This window comes from Rhinolophus hipposideros (genome assembly GCF_964194185.1).
Source record: "Rhinolophus hipposideros genome assembly, chromosome: 10".
NCBI lineage: Eukaryota > Metazoa > Chordata > Mammalia > Chiroptera > Rhinolophidae > Rhinolophus > Rhinolophus hipposideros.
In genome coordinates this window covers 9,811,842-9,835,798 of record NC_138056.1, presented here as the reverse complement: position 1 = coordinate 9,835,798, position 23,957 = coordinate 9,811,842, and positions in this window count along the sequence as shown.

Sequence of the window (23,957 nt, the reverse complement as noted above, 5' to 3'; positions counted from 1 at the left end):
CTCATGAGTTCATTACTCATTGGCATTATTCCAACTGGGCACCCACCCCACTCATTCTTTTCTCCTCACAGCAGACAGTGTAATTGTTTTTCAAAATCCAAAATCAGATCATGTCATTTCTCTGGTCAAACCCATTAGTTTCCATTCCAAATAAAAGTCAGCATCCTTAAATGTGCTTATAAGATCACAACTCTCATTTCCTCTCTGCTCTTCTAACTTCTCTTCCCCTTGCTCCTGCTCTTCCAAATCACATTGGCCTTTTGCGGTCACATGACATCTTTCTTCCAGAAATTTACACTTGCAGGCCCTTCTATCTGGATTGCTTTTCTTGCAATGATTTCCATTGCTTGCTTTCTCACTTCTTTCACATTTTCCTTCAAATCTCAGCCTTAATGAAACTTTCTCCCACCAACCTACATAAAATTATAACCCTGTTTCCCCTTCATGTGCTTATTTTTTCTCCATAGTAGTTACTACCATCTGACATACTATATATTTGTTTGCTAATTGTATGTCTAACCCCCACTAGTCTGTAAGGTACAATAGGGCTCTCACTACTTTCTGCTGAGGTTTTCAGCTCCTATTTGAGTGTTTTCAAGCGTGTGTGTGTGTGTGTGTGTGTGTGTGTGTGAATATTTTAAATTGGGGTGGGGGAACTTTGAGATTCCACTTTATACCATAAGTCAAGCAATTCAATAAAATTACATTTTATCCAGGATCTATTTCTTATTTGTGTGTTTTTTGTTTGTTTGTTTGTTTTTTGCTGTTAATAGCAAGTTTCTTCAGAATACCTAAAGAATTATATTTAGAATTGTCTGCGGTAATATTCCAAACTGATATTCCAAACAGTTGCTGTAAGAATATTGCATCTTTAATTTGTAACTCTCCTTTGCTCCCCCACTCCACCCCAACACTGCCCTCAGCCTCGTTGTCTTTCACAAATGGCACAACCATGCACTCGGTTTTTTAAAGTCAGAAATTTAGGAGTCATTCTTGACTACTTCATTTGCCTTACTACTACATTCATTTTGGAAAAACAATTAGGCAAGAACCACTAACAGGAATGTCAAATAAATTCATGGCAAGAAAGGAAGGGAACGGTTTCAAACCAAGTCCACGCTGACATTGCAGATATTTAGCATATGTGTTAGAACACTAAAAGTTCTCATGCTTGATTTAAAAAAAAAAAAAAAAAGTACAGCTTCCCCAAAAGATAACCCAAAACTAGTGGCTGAACCACACAGATTCAGACCCTCATCACAAACTCTGCAATCCTTCCTCTGATCTTAGGCAACTCAGTGAAAGATTTTCCTTGCTGGCCTGCTGAAGTAAGCAGCCATGTTGAGAAAGCAAGGAACTGGAAGCATCTTCTAGGATCTGATGGCAGTCTCTGACCTCTAGCCAGCAAAACTTAGAGCCCTTAGTCATACACCCACAAGGAAATAAATTCTGTCAACTACCTGAATGTGTTAGGAAGTGGGTTTTCCCCAGTCGAGCCTCCAGATGAACATACAGCCTGGCTGACACCTTGATTGCAGCCATGTGAGACGCTGAACAGAGGCACCCAGCCAAGCCATGTCTCAACTCCTGATCCATGAAAGCTGTAAGATAATAAATGTGTGTTGTCTTAAGCCACTAAATTTGTGGTAGTTACATGGCAATAGAAAACTAATACATACTGGATTGCTGCATGGAAAATGAAAGAAGAAAAGCCAAGTTCAAATTTCAGCTCCACCGCTTCCCAGTAGTAACTGGTTCTCAGTTATCCTCACCTTTCAAATGGGTGTGATAATAGAACCTACTTCCCAAGGTTGTTGGGAGGGTGACACGGTAACACATGCCGAAGGATGAATTTAATAAAGGAATAAGTATCTCATTTTATTTAGAACAGCAGTGTCACATACCAAGTGCTAAATGTTACTTGTCAAATTCAAGGAAGAGTGAATGATCTTCTGCAGGTTGAGAGCAAGAGGAAATGTTATTTTCATTCAAACAATATCACCATGCTTATAGAGGTCCCACAGGATCCTCTTTCACTTCGCCATGGATTAGCCTACTTCCTGTTCCCTGATCCGAGTCCACATTATAGATTGAAATATTACACGGCCCATCTTTAAGAAGCCAGAAAGTCAAAAGCAGGGGGAAAGGCAGAAGCTAACAACTATAACCTAGTTGAAATGATAAAAAGAGCTGCATTTTGAAATAACAAAAGCAGATGGCATTATAAGCTTCATCTGCTTAATATCAGTAATTCATTCCTAAAAATAAAGGATTCTGCATGAATACAGTTCTTTTCCATCACTTCAAAGGAAAAGAATTACAGGCTATTATTAGTCAACCCAACCTCCCATCCAATTTTCTAAAATGTAAGTAAAAGTAAAAGGAAGTAAAATATCTACATATGAGTAATATAAATTAACATGTTAGGTTATAAATTGTTCAAAATATTGTAATTCCTTGATCCCCAAATGACCACAAGGGTCGATAATAAACAGATGCTTTGTGTGCAGTTTGTGGCTGTGGTCGGAGTCAACACCGTTCTGGGCACACTTCCCTTTTTATTGCACTGCACACTTTTCAAAACGTTGCCATATGATTCTGATGGTCTATCAATTCTGCTTAGGATTTAAATACAGACTAGACCTACCCTTGGTTTTATTTAAAATGTTGCATTGCACTTTAGGTACATAAATTAAAATTTAATTGAATGAACATTGGCACGAAAAGGTTGTATTGAAAAAATACTTTCTCTGAAGTTTGGATGTGAAAAACAAAGAGACATTCTATCAAAACAAAAATTAACAAAGGATACAGTCTGCAATTATATCTACACATCAGAGATTCTCACTCTGGAATGATTTTGCTCCCCCCAAGGAATAAATTTGGCAATGTCTGGAGACAACTTTGGTTATCACAATTGGGGACATGCTCCTAGTAGCTAATGAGTAGAGGCCAGATATTCTGCCAAATATTTTACAACACACAGAACTCCCTACAGCAAAGAATTATCAGGCCCTAAATGCCAAAAGTGCCAAGGTTGGGAAACCCTGATATCCATGGTTGCCACAAACTAGGAAAAACTCAAGATAATATTTGTATATATTGTTTTTTGGTTTTGTGAAATCATTTGCCTTTATAATTTAATAGTTAAGATCATAACAAATATAGGAATATAAAGGATTAATGTGGAAAGCAAAATTCCAAAAGGCACTTTATGTTATTTTGATTGTGTTTGTATAGTTTAAACCAGGAAGGCCTTGAGCAGAGTTAGTTTTACATGTCTTTCTGAAAGCTAAAATATGCAGTATTAAAGGGACATATGGTCCTTCTTCCCACCCCCTTTTCTGCCTCCCCCACTCCCATTCTGGTTCAAGCAGTTGTCTTGTTGTGTAGGACACAGCTCCCTGGCCCATGCTGGTATTATGAGCCTTGCGCTCCCCAGTCTGAGGCAGTCGGTTGCTAGCTGTTGTTCACAATCTTAGTTATAGCGGGCACAGCTCACTGGCCCATGTGGGAATTGAACCAGCAACCTTGGCATTAGGAGCTTGGAGCTCCAAACGCCTGAACTACCAGGCCACCTCCCCTCTACCTTCTTAACGACTGAGTTTCAGACTACAAAGGAATGTGGTTAAACAATATGTGAGAAAATTTGTCTCCTTTCAAAGAGGATGGAAGCATCATTGAGCAGAGAAACCGCACAGATTTTGGAGACAGACAAGCAGCATTTGACTCCTTCCCCTAACCCTTAGTATGTGACCTTAACCTTTCTGTAACCAACTGAACCTCAGTTTCAGCACTGTAGGATTGTTAAAAAAATGAATGTTAATACAAGTTAAAACAGAACACCTTCTACAGTGCCTGGAACATAGGGGATATTTCATACATTTTAGTTTCTTTATATCTCATGAACACAGGTACTGGAATTTGTTTTATGTATGCTATCTATTTATTTGTGTTTACTTTCTGTTAATAAACAAATTGAGAAGTCTTCTGGATAACTGGATGCTTTACCAGGAAGATAGGGGGCTGGATATGCTCTAGAATTCTAAGACTCTATGACTCAATGACTGATTCTGTGGTTCTAGTACTGAGTGATTGCTAAGGACTCCGTATCAGAGTAATGGAAGATCATGATTTGGGCTGCAATGTTCACTCACTCAATTCTTTTTAATCGAGTTTTGCCACTGAATTATGGAGTCATCATCCGAGGTCAGAAGACCTACGCACGTCATCACTGTGCAACCAAATGAAACTGTACTGACTGCGTTTCCCTATGGACCTCATAGCTCTCTGCTGAATTTCCTGAAAGGAGACCCAAAAATCTTGGGGGTAAGTTGTCTCCCATCCATGGGTCTTCCTGGAATGGAGAAAATAAGTTATTTCTCCATGTATGTCTGCAAAGATGATTTTCAGTAAGGGAACTGATTCCCTTTTTTACCCCCGGACATTTCATCTACAATGTATTCTTCCTGATTAATCATAAACACTTTTAAATCATTTGGTTGTACAAATAAGTGTATCATCAGTAGAAGAGCCAATGTATGGCCAATAACACATTTCCCTAGATTTGGGTAAAGAAGAGAAATAAAAGTTCTGTTTAGAAACACATGCAGTTTGCCTCATGTCTTAGAAATGCTTCTGAGGGCTTATTTATCTCTGAGAAATAGAACATTTAACTGTAATTACTAACTCCCTGAGGCCTAGGGGAAATGCTAGGGCTATTTCATGAGAAGTCACTAATGGTCCTTGAATTCTAGCAGAGGGGATGTAGGAAGCCAGTGTCATTTTTCCAAATATTTTATTGAGGAGGCAACCTCAGGGTGTGGTGCCACCTCCCTTGGAGCTAAAAGCCATTAAAGGAGACGTCCAGCTTCCCCTTTGTGCTGTTACTGGCATTGGGAGTGATTCAAAAACCATATTCAAAGCTCCATAGGGAGCCACCAAGTAGACATAAAAATAATTTCAGTCATAAATGTGCCTAGAAGGGAGCTGTGTGCATAGCCGCCATCCTTAGTACAAGAGTAAAATCACTAGTTGTGGCACGATGACACAGAGGCATGACCTGGGGGGAAAGCCCTGATAATGGAGGAGAAGCTCTGGCCTGAGAAGAGCCCTGAGCCTGCGAGACCATCATGTTCCTCTCCCTGCAGACGGCGAAGTCCACTAGGTTACTCCCAGCTCTAGCCAGGCCCTCACATGAAAAGGAGATGGGACATAACCTCACCCCAGCTTCTCTGCTGTACATCAGTGAACTTCATAAGATTTTAGAGAAACAGGATGAGCTATAAATCCCAAAAGCGTACATTGAATATGGAAAATGTGTGTGTGTGTGTGTGTGTGTGAGTGTGTGTGCGCGCGCGCGCACGAGGTGGGGAAGTGAGGGGAAGTGGAGATAATAACAGAATGCTACCAAAGGGAAACCATGTAAAGTTGACTAGTTTGTAGTCTCTGTCTTCGGGGCAGAGTCCGACATACCTTCAAATTTATCTAATACAAGATAAATTGGTAGCAGCAGGGGGTGTAGTAAGTAGTGAAGGATGAGAGGAAAGGATTCGAACCTGAAGGACCCAGGCAAGTGTGACAAGGAAAGAGACACTGGGTCTCCTGGAAAATCTGAGATTGGTTGGTCGATGGAAAGAGAAAGGCATTCAAATGGAGGGGGAAGCATGACCTAAGCTCCCAAACCTGGGAGACTCGGTCCAAAGAAGCGGAGCACTTGTGACCTCATGTACCCATTTTTCTCCTCACAGGCTGTGCAGGTCCTGCTTGCCCTGGTCACTGTGGGCATTGGAGCTATATTTGCATTTAATTACTTCAATTTCTCCCAAAGATTTCCGCTCGTTTTCCTCATAGGATATCCATTCTGGGGAGCATTTATTGTGAGTACTGTCTGTTAGGAGCTTTAGAGAAATTACTATAAAGACTGGTTTGAACTGCCTCAAGTCCTGGGGTAATGAACCCCAGGAATGTGGTCCTCGAGGAGACCAGTCCCTCCCATGGGAAGAGATGTGACTCCTTTTGGTCACTGCACTACCATCGTCATAGTATTAACTGCTCTTAGGTGTACAGTGTTTAAGCATTTCAAAGCCCTGTGTGTAGAGTAAGGCATTGGCTCCTTTCTACCAAGCTGGGAGATTACCGTATTTTGCCATGTATAATGAGCACTTTTAAAACCAAATTTGTGAGGGAAAAATAAGGGTGCGCATTATACATGGGTAATACTAATTCTTGTATTTATATAAATGTTTTTAATTCTTTTATTTATGCTTATGAGTTAAAAGTGTAGCTCTAGAAATCAATAGCAATATCTGCATGCAAAACAATACCCTGGAATACAACAATCGGTTTTGTTGAATTTACTACGAAGAGTTCTTCACTTTCTATGATGTGTAAATATCATAAATTTGTTATTGGTACATAAAATTTCTTGCACCATGTACCTGTTCTTGTGTTTTTTAATTATTTGTTACATAAAATTTCTTGTACCATAACATGTTAAAAATAAATGCTAAAATTCTTTTATAATACAAAAACAAGTACCTAAAGCAAACAAATAAACATTTGAATTAAAAAATTAAAATGAAAGATTTTTTCCCCTGAAAGTTTGGGCCAAAAATGTGGATGTGCATTATATACGGCAAAATACAGTAGATGGGCAAATATCCTGCTCTCCCATTTGCAAATAAGGAAACTGAGTTCGAGAGTAGGTAATAATTTAAACACATCTAGCTAGTCTCATAGAATCACAAAGTCTCATAGCTGAAGAATTTTGAGTTGATTATTATAGTTTATCCCAGAGACAATTTTATGAGTGTCACTCATCATTGGATTTCCATCCAATCCCCACAGGCTTGGTTCCTATTCTTGTGCCATAATATTGAAGGGTAGACTCATTAAAGCTTCCCCCACTAGGACATACACTCCCAAAAGGCCAAGAATGTGGTCTGTTTCAGTTGTTGTCACATTCTCAGAACCTAGAATCATGCTTAACTCACAGTAGGCATGAATGAATGAATCATTCAATGAACAGATGGGTGAAATGATAAATAAACGAGACCACTGTCTCTATTAAAAACCTTGCTCTCTTTTAATAAACATAAAGTCCATGTCTTTTCTGTAAGTCTGCATTTCAAACACAATTAGTAGTGTTTCCATTTTCTAACTATAGATAATGTAATATTGAATATGATTTTCAAAGTACACATGCTGCAATATAGAAAAATTAAGCAGACCAACTATTCACTTGCCCATTTTACAACAGAATATCCTCAGTGTGACTTGGTGTGACCTGTATGCACGAATTCTAGTGGGATTCTGGCATTCTGCTTATTAAAACTCCACTCTTTGTTGAGAAGATATTTACTGAGCACACAGTAAATCTTCGATAGTGTCCTAGGTGCTGAGAGTTCTGTTAAACAGGCCCTCTCTGAGAGAAGAGGTGTATTGCTTAGAATCAGATGTCATCTAATGGGGAGGCTAGAAATGAAAAAGAAAAATAACTCCACAGTTACATCACTACGCTTGTGCTAAGCACACTCCGAGAGGAATCCCAGCCATCCCATGTGAGGGTTTCATGGAGGACACACCTGGCCTGGGAGGTCAGGGAAGTGCTTGGCCCCTGGTTGCTCACTAGGTGATGTGGAAGGAAAGCCTCTCCTGGCAAAAACAATGTGTGAGCCAAGGGCTCGATGCGGGAAAGAGCAACAGAAAGGAGACAAAGGAGTTCATGCTAGGGGCTCAAAATGTGGGCTGAAGAACATGAAACTTTAACATGAGAACCAGGGGAATCCACTGATAATCTTTAAAGAGGGTAGTGACATTTGAGAACTTACTGTCTTTAAAATATCATTGTGTTTTCTGAGTGGGAAATGAATCCAAGGATGATAACAGCAAACCTGGGAGAATCAGCTGGTGGGTGGGGGTGGAGCTGCAAGTACCAGGGGAAGAAAGATGTGGCCCTCAACCAGCTGGGCAGCAGTGGAGATGAGCGAGACGGACAGCTGTGACAGAGACTTGGAGGTAAAACTCAGCAGATGGCGAGCCAATGTGGGCAGGAAAGAGGTGGGAGGTACCAAAGGCAACTTGCCAATCTCTGCCTGTCACCTTGTGGTCCTCGGATACCAAGACCCAGAGGTGTTCAAGGTCCAGCACCAAGCCCTTCAGGAGAGGTTCTCATCCCCAGAACTCTGTCACATCCAAAGTGTGACAAAGTGCTCATTTTTCCTGGGTAGTACTAGGCTCTTTATATTCCAGATAAAGGAGTGGCTGAGATAACTACACCTGATTCCAACCCCCATATCAGCTTGTAGAGAGTTTTTCCCTGAGAAAGTCTCCCTCTACTTTCCCCCAGAGCAGATATAGCTCACCCTTCGCTTTTCCAGGCCCAGAGGCCAAGATTATCTTTTTTTTTTTTTTTTGGAGCCCAGCTGGGCCAAACATCCGAGTGGTACCTTTTGGACCTTAAGGAGGAGCCCACCCCTCCATGCTTACCCTGACAATGCTGAGCACATCGAGCGCAGTCTTTCTCCTTACATCAGTGCCTACCCTTCTTCTCTGATGCTCAGGTGGAAAGACTGGGTGGCTTGGGAGATTCAAAGACAGGTAGGGTACAACATAATCTGCAAAGGAAGTTATAGCGTAAGGTGGTCAAACACATCACCTGTTAACTTTGATCTCTTTTCTTCTTAAAAGTTTATTATTACAGGATACCTCACAGGACTCAACAGGAAGAAAAAATGTCTGGTAAGTCACTTTTGTGACTTCTATGTCATTTAAAATCTTCTACTTGCTTTATATCATTTTGTACATAAAGCCTTTAGTAACAATGGATCTCCCAGGAAAATTTTTACACATCAAATTTGCACTTCAAGTCATTCCTGTTTGCCAGCATTCACCATTAGCCTTACATCTGTCCACTGGTTCCCATTTCCCTGGTCAAATAAACGGAAATGCTTTTTGGAGGAGAGTTCCTACATTCCTCTAACTCAACGTTTTTAATTGGGAGCAATTTAGTGCGCACGTGCACACACACACACTCACCCACACACACACGCCCAGAATATTTGACAATGTCTGAAGACGATTTTGGTTGTCACAACTGGATAGCAGGGTACTATTGTCATCTGGTGAGTAGAGACCAGAGATGTTTCTAAACATTCTAAAATGTACAGGACAGTCTCTCCCAACAACAACAACATTATCTGGCCCAAAATGTCCATAGTGCCAAGGTGGAGAAACCCTGCTCTAACCAAAACCAATCCCAGAATCCCAGGAATCCTTCCTCCCCCAACACCACCATTGGAAACATAGGCTCTTCTTTGGGACTTGCCCAGGTCTTGAGAAGAGTCTGGTATTGATGCCAGATGATCCTGGGACTGAATCGAGGTTATTGCTCATTGCTGTGTCACCTTGAAGGGAAAGCACCTACTCCAAAGCGTTATTTTGAGGATTTAATAAAATATTACATAGAAGAGGCATGATCTTACTTAAATGTTTGTACTCCTTTCTAACTACTCTCCTCTCTCTCTCTCTCTCTCTCTCTCTCTCTCTCTCTCTCTCTCTCTCTCGATATATATATATATATGTATATATATATATATATATATATACACATATATATGTATATACATATATATGTGTATATATATATGTTCACTTGTTACCTTGAACCCTGCAATGTGGGGGTAACAAGTGATCTGCCTACATCTATTATATAGAGAGATCTATCTATCTCTCTATATAAAATGATAGATAGATAGATAGATAGATAGATGATTAGATAGATAGATGATAGATAGATAGATAGATAGATAGATAGATAGATAGATAGATAGATAGATAGATAGATAGATAGACAGACAGATAGATCCATCCATCCCTGGAGATGTGGTCCTTCTGTCAAAGCCATTTTAACTGTTTTGATGGCTCTCTGCCATTTCCTCTAGGGATAGCTACAAGCCACAGGGAAGTCCTTGGGGGATGAATGCCCCCATCTCTCTCTACCTGTGGATGTAAATGCAGACAATGCAGATAAAGCCCCAAATACTCTTCTCTCTATACTGACTTCCTTGCAGATCTAAAGAATATAATAAGGATAAGGTAAACCTACCCCCCACTCACTGACAGCTATGCAGATGAAGGCAGACAGAATGCCACAGGGCAGGAACACTAAGCTGGGCCTCAGAAGATCTGGCTTTCCACCGCAGCTCTCCCACCACCTGCAGGATTGCTCACAATCATTTAATACTTGAACCCTGCAATGTGGGGGTAACAAGTGTTCTGCCTACATCACAAGCCTGTAATGAGGATCATATGACACTAAGGCTGGGCATATCCTTTGTAAACTGTAAAACACAGTACACATGAGGGGGCTGCTTATTTAGAGACTCTAGCCCATTAAATGATCTAGGAGCCAAAGTACCATAAAGCCTTGAAGAAGCAAAGGACTGACGATTGAGAAAGATGGCGTATCTGTGTGCCCCTGTGAATTTTCTACCAAAACACCTGTTTATAGTACAGACCTGTACTATAAACATGGAGTGACCATGAAGTCATAGGTATCCTTCCAATCCTGCCACACTCAGCCACAAGCTGCTCCTGGCAGGCTGTGTAAACGTATCACAGCATTTCCCACTACCGCAGACATAACACAATCAGGGTATAGTAAATACCTACTGAACTGAGATGCGAGGTTTTTCTTTGTTTTTCCTTTAAAAGAGTATCAGCAATGCTGGGAGTAGGTACAAAGAAGAAATTCCCCTTCCTTCAAAGGAATTCAGATATTTCTTCCCCCCCACCCCCTCCCAAAAAAAGGGAATGAGAAAAAGGAATTGGATGGGGCAATTAGAAATTATATTAATACCTTCCACACTGGAACACTGATCAAGAAAGAACACCTTTAACCCCAGTCCAAATTTGTTACTATGTAAGTGTACAGTGGAAATTCGTTCATGGACTTGATTGTCGTGACTCAGAAATTAGCTATTTGGTTGGTTATTGTTTGAATCACCTGGGGAATGGATGTAACCCACGTGAAGGCAGGACCTCTTCTATCCCATTTATCTTTGTGTCCCAAGGGCCTAATGCAGTGCCTGACACAGTTGGTGCATACAAAATATTTATTAAAATAAGTGAATAAATGGATACGGCCCTAAAATTAGGTGACATCACTCTCATTTTGAAAGGTAGAAACTGAGATTGCAAGGGATTAGTTGCTTTGTACAAAGCCCTAGTTCACTAGGACTCAAAATCAGGTCTAATTCTAACACCCTATTTTGCTTATAGATTAAGAAAGGTGGTGCATTAGGATAAAACGGACATTTTCTTAAGCACAGCACCTCTTCTCTACCGGTTCTCTTTCTTGGCTTCCTGGCTCATTCTAAAACTTGGTTTGTCTTCTGACTTTGATGAATCAGGGTGTAATTTATCAAAGCCTTTCAAGCATACTGACCTGATAGAACACTTTATCCTGGGGGGGAGAGGGGAGGCAGTGGGCAGTATCTAGAAAGATAAAAGCACTAAGAATTTCTTACACTGTATTTTGGGTTTGGTTTAGTTTTTATGCATTTCATTAACTTATTTATTTTGACTGTTTCCCAGAGTCAAAGTGTCATGGCCATGAACGTGATCAGTTCCTTGGTTGCAGTAGCTGGGATTACTTTCACCATTATCAGCTTCCGGTATCAGCACCAGTACTGCCAGACGCCTTCCCTTGAGGGAATATGTGTTATAGGTAGAATCCTTTTCAATGTAAGTGGTCTTATTCTTGTTTGTGTTATATATATATATACACTGTGTATATATTACATATATACACACTGTATATATATTATATATAGTATGTATATATACGTATATATATAATTTTCAATTACAGTTGACATTCAATATTATTTTATACTAGTTTCAGGTGTACAGCACAGTTGTTAGACCTTTATATAATTTACAAAGTGATTCCCCGATAAGTCTAGTACAGATGAAATCTGAATAATCTTATCTGAACTATATTTACGATGCATCAATTCATTAATTTTGATTCCAATAACTGAAGCTCTGTCAGCGTTTGTACTGACTATTGAGAAGCATAATGTGATTTAGTGTCTGGATGTGAATCCTGGTTTTGTCACTTATAAGCTTGTGACCTTGGCCTAACATTTTATCTTCTCTGAAACTCAGTTTTCCTCGTGGAAAACGAAGATAAGAATACCTACCTATTGGGTTGTTGTGAGCATTCCTCAAATGAGAACACTACCTGGCACAGTGTAGAGAATCAATAAGCTTTAGCTATTCTTATTAGTATTGACATGGATTGGATTACATTTTATCTTTTCAGCATTAATGAAGAACATATCCAAAAAGTTTACTCAATTAATACTAAAAACAAAATACAGTGGGGGAAGGGGTTTAAGCCACTTAATAAAATAATTTTAGTAATTTTAGAAGATAAGTAATTTTATATAAATGTAGCAATTTTATTCATTAAAGCAGATGAAATGTATCTTTATCAGAAAATATAATTGTAAGCGTAATTTTAAGTATTTATGTAAAAAGTATTCAATGAGATTATTTTTTATGTATGTCAATAATTTCAGAAGGCTTTTCTATCTACTTCCCCAAGCAAATTCTGGAGTTTCATTCTATTTCTACTAGCCACATCTTTAAGGCTTTGGTCCTAGAATTTTAATGAGATTTGGCCTTTTTGGACAGAAGTGAAGTGGAATCACAGGAAATTGTCTCCCTCAATGAAGAAGAAAAGGGAAAAGAGCTATTAGTTACTGAATATGAGATCTTATGTAATCTTCACTGTCATCCATTACAGTGAGTCTAAGGACAATCCCACATGTTCTGAGATAAATTCCAGACTTCAGCTCATAAAAGGAAAGCCCGGAACCAATATAAGGGACAAAATCCTGTCCTAATTAGGCCAAGAATATAATATTATAATCCTTACCCTTTTCCTAGTGGACAGGAGGCCACTACTGTACATTACTTTAGAATAAACCGGAAAGAAGTATCCTGAAAGGGTTAAATCTCTATAGAAGTGAAATTGCTGTCTCCTTCCTGCCCCAGATGGTCAGCTATTGCAGGATCAGTCCTGCATACAGAATCGTGGAGGATGTGTGCTGAGACCTCCCTTGCATAACTCCACGATTCCTTGCTGTAACCCATGCATCCTAAATAAGCTGAAAAAGCCAGAACATCAGCTTTAGATATGCTCTTGGAATGACCTCTGCTCCAAAGACCATCCATTGTCTATACTGTAGCCAGAGTCATCACTTAAAAAGGCAAATCTGAGCACATTACTCAATGGCTTCCTGTTAAACGCAGAGTTAAGATTCCAATCTTACAGGACCCTATAGAACAAATCCTGACTCCCTTTCCGACATCATTCCAAGCCTTTATCTTCCTCACTCCACTTGTCTGTCACTTCCTGGAATTCCCTCATGTATCAAGTACCCAGGACCCTAAGACCAGCTTTTTCTTGCTTCCCTGGCCCCGTGCCCATATTCTACCTACTCAATTAACTCCTCCCATTCTTACTGTCAGTTTAAACATCACTTCTTGGAAGAAGTCTTTCCTGATTGCACCTCCACCCTTCCCAGGGAGGTACAGACCTGGTCAGATCTCCCATTAGAGCAGTGCATAGCTCCCAATAGTTTTTCATAATACTTATCACAATTTAGTTACATAACTAATGAATTTTTTGTTACTGTCTGCCCCCCTCACTATGATGGAAGCTGTCTTGTTCAACAGCTGAAGCCAGTAAATTTACAGCAGGTACTTCATACACATAGGTTTACCAACAAATGGGGAATATCCAAAGCTTTTGGATGTGTTGGAGAAAAACCAAGATACACTCAGTCACTTGTCCAAGGTTAAGTGTAACCTTAGACCCAATTGTACCCAGATCTTTCTGTCTCCAAATTCTAAGCTTTGTGGACACCATGCTATTCCGTGCTGCTTCTCAATTTCTAAACACTGCCTTAACGCAGAATATGCAAAATGACAATCTGTGGACTACATTCAACCTGAAGAGATGTTCTATTTGATTCACACAAGTGAACATATAACTGGGAAATGTCACATTAAAAATATGTGTATCTGGCTTCCATAGGAAAGAAAAAAGACCCGCATCACGAGGCCTGTATTCCCTATTCCTACATGGCAACTATTGCCTGGAACTGAGTAAGAGATGCATCCTAGGAATACCTTTACTCTCAACCATCTCCCTTCCTAACTATTTCACTCATTTGGGATGGTTGCCTGGCCCCTGTAGGCATTGGAGTTGCCCCTGCTTGTCAGGAAGACAAAAGATGGAAATTGTTCAATCACTGGTGTTTACAGAAGCATCCAAAACCCCGGGTTTCCTTCGCTTGGTCATACAGTATAAGTGGTCCTTGGCTTAGGACCAAATGGTACAGCTTTCATCCCAAATGTCATTTACTTCTCCTCACTGTTTGCAGGGAATTTTGTCAGTCTTACTGATCATCAGCATAGTAGAGCTCAGCATCTCAGTGACTATCGTCTCCTTCAGAAGCCAGTGCTGGACAAAGTCAAATGAGGTGCGTTCAATGTTGTTACTGAACAGATCACCATTGGGACCTCTGGCCTATCAGTGGGTAGAGTGATATTCTCAGATGCTGGACGAAAACAGATTCTAAGTTTAGGAAGGTCAAGGAAAGACAAATTTAAAATCGAAGATCCACTCCATCCTCTGAGACAACTATGCTTCTTTTTCTTGCCCTACCTGCTTTCCACAGTCATCCCCATTCAGACATAGCTCCTTATTTCCCTGCCAAAATATATGAAAGACCAGTCTTAATGGGAATCCATATTCCTATAACATGGGGAGCTTACATCTAGGTGACAAGGGTGTATGATAAGGGTGTAAGAAGCAGAGAAGAAAAATATTGAAAGTGGTACTCGTATGGTTTATAATAATCATTAGAGCTCACATTTACTGAATGTTATATCAGTCATTGTTGTAATCACCTAGCACCAACTCACTCAATCTTAACAAAACGATTAAAACACCCTTATTTTACATATAAAAGAACTAAAGCACAAGGAGCAACTCTTCAGTGTCATACAACATCAGGATTCTGACTCAAGTAATGTGATTCCAGAGTCTTCTCTCTAAGTCCCAGAGAACAGTTCCAGGCCCTGTGTTAGGTGGGTTTTTTTTTTTTCCTCTTTTTTACATCAATTGTATAGAAGTATAATTTACAAACAATAAAATGCACCGGTTTGAAGGAGTTTTGACAAATTTCATACATCTGTTTAGCTGCTATCACAATCGAGATATAGTGAATTCCTATCACCCCAAAAAGTTCCCTGGAACCTCTCTGCAGTCAATATCTTCATCACCTCAATTAGTTATTGCTTTCTCAAATTTCATATACGTGGAATCATAAGTAAGTACTCTTTGTGTCTGACACCTGTCACTCAGCAACGTGTTTATGAAATTCACCCATGCTGTTGCATGCATCAATAGTCCGTTTCTTTTATGTAAGGATACAACACAATTTGTTCATCCATTTACTTTTTGATGGGCATTTGGTTGTCATGAATATCTGAGTTCACATCTTTCTATGGACATATGTTTTTATTTCCCTTGGAGTGTTGTATCTAGGACTTGATGGTTAGGTCCTACGGCAAGTAGATGTTTAACTTGATAAGAAATTGACAAACACCTCCCCAAAATGACTGTACCATTTTGCATTCTCATGTGAAAGGTACAGTTGCTTCATATAATCACCAACACTTGAAATTGTCAGTTGTATTAATAATTTAGTCATTCTAATGGGTATGCATTAATATTTCATTGTAGTTTTAATTTGCATTTTCCTGATAACAAATAATGATGAGATTCTTTCTGTGTGTTTGCTGTCCATTTGTATATCTTTTTTGTGAGATGTGTCTGTTCAAATCTTTAGCCAACTTTTATTTCATTGTTTATCTTACTGAGTTATAACAACCTAATTGATTCATAATACAAGTCTTTTTGTGAGATATACGTATTGCTAATATTTTTCCCAGCCTTGGCTTCCTTTTCATTTCCTTAATAGTTTCTTCAAGCAACAAATATGATGAAGTCCAATTTATGATTTATTTTCATTTATGGTTAGTCCTTTCTGTGTTCTAACAAAATTTTGCTTATGCCAAGATTGTAAAGATTTTCTTCTCTATTTTCTTGTAGAAATTTTATAGTTTTAGCTTTTATGTTTAGGACTACAATATTTTGAGTTAAATTTTATATATAATTGTGAAGTAAGGTTAGAAGTTCATGCACACACACACCACTACCCAAAATTTCAATACTATTTGTTGAAAGTGCAATGCTTTCCCCCATTACTTTGACACCTTTGTGAAAACCAATTGACTTCTTATTTATAAATCTCTTTTGGACACTTTATTTTGTCCCATTGATCCTTCCACATATTTTACACTGTCTTAATTTCTGCAGCTTCAGAGTAACTTTTTTATTTTATTTTGGTAAAATAGACATATTATTTATCATTTTAACCATTTGTAATTGTACAATTCAGTGGCATTAAATACATTCATAATGACATGTAACCATCACCACTATCTATGCCCAAAACGTTTTCATCATCCCGATACAAACTCTGTGCCATAAATCAGTACCTCTCCTTGCCTCATCCTTCCAGCCCCTAGTAACCTCTATTCTACTTTATATCTCTATGTCTACTTTCTATTCTCTAGTGCCTATTCTACGTCATCCATAAGAGTTGAATCATACATTTGACTCTGTTTGTCTTATTTTACTAAACACAATATTTTCCAGCTTCATTCATGTTATAGCATATATCAAAATTTCATTCCTTTTAATGGATAAATAGTAGTCCACCGTGTATATATATACCACATTTTGTTTAGCCATCCGTCTATTGGTCGACACAGGTTTTTTGCACCTTTTGGCTACTGTGAATAATGCTGCTATGAACATTATTGCACAAATAAATATCTCTGAGCCCCTGCTTTCAATTCTTTGGATATACACCTAAGAGTGTAATCCCAAGGTCAAATGGTAGTTCTGTGTTTAACATTTTGAGAAATTGCCAAACTGTTGATAGTGGTTACATCATTTTACATTCCCACTAACAGTGCATAAGGGTCCCAATTTTTCCACATCCTTGTAAACACTTGGTGTTTCCTTTCTTTTTGAATAACAGCCATCCTAATAGGTCTGAGGTGGTTATCTCACTGTAGTTTTCATTTGCATTTCTTAATGATTAGTGATGTTGAATATCTTTTCATGTACCTATTGCCATTTGTATATCTTCTTTGGAGAAATGTCTATCATAGCCCTTTGCCCATTTTTAATTGGGTGTTTTTTGTTATTGTTGAATTATAGGACACACACACACACACACACACACAAAGGTCAGACAATTAATTTGTGAACTTTCCATTGTGCACTTACACACTGGAAAGTTCGCGAACTTGAGGTCCAATTTGGTGTGTGTGTGTGTGTGTGTGTGTGTGTGTGCTGGGGGTGCCAAAAAAATGTATACACGTGACTTGTATTCATCTTCTGTTATCAGTATATATTGAGTATTACAATTTTAATACAGTTTTTTTTCTTTCTTAAAATACATTTTTTTCGGCACCCTCTGTATTTTCGTGTTTCCCTAAAAATAAGACCGGGTCGTATATTAATTTTTGCTCCAAAAGACACATTAGGGCTTATGTTCAGGGGATGTTATCCTGAAAAATCATGCTAGGGCTTGTTTTCCAGTTAGGTCTTATTTTCGGGGAAACGTGGTGTATATATATACATTCCCCTTCTTGGCAGTATCCTTTGATGCACAACCTTAATTTATTGAGGTCCAATTAATCTATTTTTCTTTTGTTGTCTGTGCTTTTAGTGTCATGTCCATGAAATCATTGTCAAATCCAATGTCATGAAGATTTCCCTCAATATTTTCTTCTATGAGTTTTACAGTTTTAGCCTTTAGATTTAGATCTTTGATAGATTTTGGTTAGATTTTATATATGGTGTAAGGTAAAGTTCCAACGTCCTTCTTTTGCATGTAGATATCCAGTTTTCCAGCACCACTTGTTGAAAGTGTCCTATCCCCCCACTGAATGGTCTTGGCATCCTTGAGATGAGAAAGCACAGGACATAGAATTCAGCTGCAATGTGTGAATCCTAACTTGACAAGTTAATAGCTCTGTGACACGAGTCAGGTTACTTAACATCTCTGAACTTCAGTTCTCCTCTCAGTTGTAAAACAAGGATATTATCTCATAGGACTGTTTTAAGAACTACTTGAGCTGACTTTGGAATCTTGCCTAGCACCTGATAACCACTCAGTTATCATTAGGAATGAGTAAATTTAAAATCACAGCACGTAAGAGCTTGAATAAAGTTAGAGAAATTATAATTTATGTTAGAGAAATTATAATTTATGTCTCTAAGCCTCTCTCTTAACAAATGAATAAATTACATTTAAAGTGAAACAATAATTTTGGATGACCAAAAATGCAGGAATCTCCCCTAAAGCATTTCACATAAATAGCCCTCCAGTGGGAATAAAATATAGGTATGGAAACAAATTAGAAGGGTGGGAAATGTCAATGTGTAGTGTAAGATAATGTGGAGATTCTCATTTTAGGCCTGCCATCAATCAACTAGCTAACCATAATTAGATCATTTAATTACTCAGAGTTCTAATCACTTCAGCAAATGGAACAAGTAATCTATACTGACCCTATGAATGACCTCAGAAAGGCTGACAAAAGCAGGAAATTGGTCTGTAATGACAACCCCTCTCAAAAAAATATTGTAAAACAAGGGAAGCATTGCCTAAAGTTTGTATCAGGTACTGTTATTTAACTGTTTAAAAACGCCAATAGATCTCACTTGTCTGTAAAGCAAAGCCCAAATTTCCTAGCCTACTATCTTAGTCCATTTAGGCTGCTAGAACAAAAATACCATGGAGGCTTGGAAGTGTTAGATCAATGTGCCAATAGACTCTGAGTCTGGTGAAAGCCTGCTTATTGGTTCATAGACACCCATCTAGCTTCTCACTGTGTTTTTATATGGTGGAAGGGGTAAGGGAGCTCTCTGGAGTCTCTTTTGTAAAAGCAATAATCCCATTCATGATGACTTCATCCTGTGATCTCATTACCTTCCAAAGGCCCCACCACCTCCTAATACCATCACATTGGGGATTAAGTTTCAACATATGAATTCAGGGGAACACATCCAGTCTACAAAATTCTATTGTGGCAACCCCCTAAATTCATGTCCTTCTCACATAAAAAAATATATTCTTTCCATTCCAATAGCCCCCAAAGTCTTATCTTGTTTCAGCATCAACTTTAAAATCTAAGTCCAAAGTCTTCTCTGACATCATCTAAATCAGATATGGGTGAGATTCAAGGTATAATTCATCCTGAAGCAAATTCCCCTCCAGCTGTGAACCTGTGAAACCAAACATGTTATGAAACCAAACTTACAAAACACAAAGGTGAGATAGGCATAGGATAGACAACTCCATTTCAAAAAAAATAAAGAGAGAGAGACAGAGACAGAGAGAGAGAGAGAGAGAGAGAGAGAGAGAGAGACAGAGAGAGACAGAGAGAGAGACAGAGAGAGAGAGAGAAATAGGAAAGAAAAAAGGCTAGGTCCCAAGTAAGTGAAAAACCTAACAAGGCAAACAACCGAAACCTTGAGGCTCAAAGATAATCCTCTTTGGCTCACTTGCTCTGACTTCCAAGCACATCGGGGTTGGACATCATCCCCATGGTTCAGCAGGAAGGCCCCCCACAGTGAACCTCTGCCAGGGTTCTACCCCTGCAGCAGATCTCTGCCTGGGTCCTGATTCTTTTTGTTTAATCCCATCTTTCAGTCATTTCTCTCTCCTCACATTTTACTATAAGCTATCAGGAGTAGCCAATCCTCACCTTCAACACTTAGTTAGAAATAGCTTGGGCTAAATTTCATTGCTTGCAAGTTCTACCTTCCACAGAAAGAAACTATGCAAATGGAACACAAACACAATTCAGCCAAGTTCTTTGCCACTTTATAGCTAAAATCCCCTTTCCTCCAGTTTCCAATAACACGTTCCTCATTTCTATCTGAGACCTCCTCAGAATGAACTTTATCATCCATATTTCTACCAACGTTCTGTTCAGGATGATTTGGGTCTTCTCTAAGAAGATGGAAACTTTCTCTATGGCTCTACTCCTTTCTTTCTATGTTCTCACCAGAATCTCTCTTAATGGTCCATCAGAGCAATATAAGCTTTTTCTGGTTTATACCTCAAGACTTCCAGCCCTTATCAATTACCCAGTTCTAAATCTTCTTCTACCTTTTTAGGTATTTGCTACAGTAACACTCCCACTTCTAGGTACTAATTTCTGTCTTAGTCCATTTGGACTGCTATAACAAAGACTGGGTGGCTTAAACAACAAAAATTTATTTTTCACAGTTCTGGAAGCTGGAAAGTCCAAGATCAAGGTGCTGACAGATTCAGAGTCTGCTGAGGACCTGCTTCCTCGTGCATAGATGGTAGTCTTCTCATGGTGTGCTCACATGGAGTAAAGCGCAAGGGAGCTTTTTGGAGTCTCTTTCATAAGAGCACTAATGCCGTTTATGAGGGCTCCACCCTCATGATCTAATCACCTCCCAAAGACTCTACTTTTACATACCATCACATTGGAGGTTAAGTTTCAACATACAAAATTAGAGGCACACAAATATTTAGTTTATAGCACCTAGCATATCATCTAACAATTTCTAACTGCTTACTGTCTGCCATCAAACTACGCTATATGACAACCTTGTGTTTTTGTACCCATTATTTCCTCTACTTGGACTTTGACTCCAATCTTAATTCATATTACCTTTTTGCCTGAGGAATTCCCACTCATCTATCAAGACATAAATCAAATACCTCTTCTGTGAAGTATTTCCTGGCTCTCTCAGAATTAGGTTATCTTCTATATTCCCATGAAGATTTAGTAGCGAATAGTTAGCATTTATTATAAATGAAATAGTTAGCATTTGCGAAACTATACTATCCATATTTTGGTCTACCTATAATTGTGAGCACCTTATGGGCAAAACCCACATCTAATTATCTTTGATCTCCAGTATCTAGTTCATCTAGTAGGTGATCAATAAATCGTTATAAACCTGCATATATGAATATTGAGTGGATAATTTAGAGTATCTTAGAAGCTTTATAATGTTAAGTACAGAAAGACTATTTCAGACAATCTTAATCAAATCCCCCTCTTCAATATTTGAGATAATACAGGGTAATGACTTGTCCAAAATAAAACCAATGAGTTGATGGTAAAGGCCCTCCTGGAATTTGTTTTCTGATTCCTCATGTAGATGTCATTTCCTGTCTACTGCTTTAAGGCAGAGATGAAAATAATTTGGGAATTATTTTCCCAAATTAGAAAAGAATATCCCAAAGAAGAAAACAATATCAAAGATGATTATTATAATAATGTTTCCCCTACCCCTTGATTTTATAGATTGTGTTTTTCTTGCCTTCGGGTGTTACTCAAGACAGTGAACAACCTGTCCCAGAAGACACTGCTGTAATCAAATTTGAGCTTCAAGAAGAGTCTCCTAATGATGACTCCTCAACAAACATACAACCTGTTTTCTTTGGAGGCTACACTTTCTTCAAATTGAGAGTGTCAAGAAATCCTTTAACTTTCCAATGTTCAGGGAAGAAAGGCAGTAATAATTACTACAAATCTTTACCTGTGACAGATGAACAACAGAAATGTATTCTTCCCCCTTTAAAACTTTATGAGGAAGAAAACAAGTCGAAATCTTTGCCTGCCGTACAAGAGAAAAGGACCTCAGAAAATATCACTCATACTGAAGAAATTAATGATGAAGACCTACAATTTGCTATGGAACAACCTCCAGGAATGCAAACCCAATTTCTTCAGGCAAAAGCCTTGCCACTCCAAATTTTTCCATCCCATTCTATAAAAACACTTGAAGCATTACCACCCCAAGACTTGCCATCCCAAGTTCTGCCAATACAAGCCCTGCTATCTGAAACCCCAGTGTCCCATGTCACAGAGTCTCATGGTCTGATATCCAAACATGTGCCATCCCAAGACATACCACCACAACACACACAATCCCAAGACATACCATTGTTAGGCCCATCATCCAAGGACACATCATCTCAAAACATGCCATCCCAAGACATTCCTTCACAAGATATGCTTTCCCAATTACAAGTTCTGCCAAAAGAAGCCATGCTACTTAAAGCCCAAACATCCAATGTTGTGCAGCCCCTTAATGTACAACACCTAGAACAGCAATCCCTGAATCTTCAACTACAAAACATCCAACAGCAAGACAAGCAATTTATGCATATGTTTTATCAAGACATTGAATCAGAAGTGAATTTACTGACACAAGAATGGAAATCTGAAGAGAAACTCCAAAGCAGGCAATCCTTAAAGCAGCATTCCCTAGGTGAGCACAGCAAAGGTTGGCGATCTCCAAAAAGGAAATCCCTAGACCTGCCAACCCAACGCCAGCAATTTCCAAGAAGGAAATCCCTAGACCTGCCAACCCAAGGCCAGGAATCCCCAACAAGGAAATCCTTAAGCCAGTATATCAAAGACTGGCTATGCCTAAAGAGGAACTCCATAGACAACCAAGTCCAAGTTAAGCAAACCACACAGCAACCACCAGATCAACAAGCTGAAGACCAGCTGGGCCAGGAAGAAGAATCCCTAAAGCAGCAATCCCAAAATGGGCAAGATGAAGACCAGCAGGGTAAAGAGGAGCAATCCCCAAAGGAACAATCCAAGGATGGAAAAGATGAAGATCAACAGGCCAATCAGGAAGAATCTCCCAAGGAACAAACCCAACACCAGCAAGCAGAGGACCTGCTGGTCCAAGAGAAGAAATCCCCAATGCAGCTAGGCCAACACCAGCAATCTCAAATCCAGGGATGCCAAGACAGGCAATCCCCAAGAGAGCAATCTCTAGACTTAAAAACCCAAGACTGGCCATCTTTAGGCCAACAATCTCAAGACTGGAGAAACAAAGACTATAAATCACGAGAATGCCAATTTGAAATGCTGCATTCCCTACATTGGGGATCCCAAGACTGGCAAACCCAAGATCTATTAGAGAAAGAATACCTAAAGCAGAAAGCTCTATACCAAGAAGCCCAAACTGTGCATGACTTATGTCGATATCAACATGGTTGGCAAAAACCAGACATTTTATTTCAAGATGCTCAGTATCAAGAGAAGGACCAAAAAGATCTTCAATGCACAGGTTACCAAACAGAAGATTTACAAACCAAAGACATCAAACTAGGGGAAATGAAAAGCCTGTGCCAAAACCCAAGTGAACTGCAATCAGGAAAGATGAAGCCAGATTTTCATCATTCCTCCTGCCAAAGCTCGGCACAAGACGTGTATTTCACCTCTTTGGCCAACGTAGATTCAGATGCACAACAGAAAGTTTCTGTCTGCTCACCTTCACACAAAAAAGATCTAACTTTAACTTCATGTTACGCAAAAGATCAACAGCAATCTGAAGACTCTGACTAACATGCAACATCTGCCCAAATACCACACTACTACCAATTATGGAACAAAATTAGGGAAAAACAATATAGTCTCCTCCAACCTATGTTCTTAAGTGTTATTGCTACCTTATTCACTCACCAGAAAACAAAGAGCATGCAGAACACTCAAAGGATTTGTCCTTAATTAAAATAAAATGACAACCAACATTAACACTGTATCAGAACTTTCTGATGGTAAAGGAATAATTCACATTTAAACTCTGTACTCAATGTTAATGTTTTCAGTTTATGATCAGCAATTCATTTTACAGCTTAATATTTAATGGACCTACTTTTCTATGGGACTGATATTTCTTGTGTCCTCTTCTGTGTATTAAGGGGCTGAGCAAGTCAGCC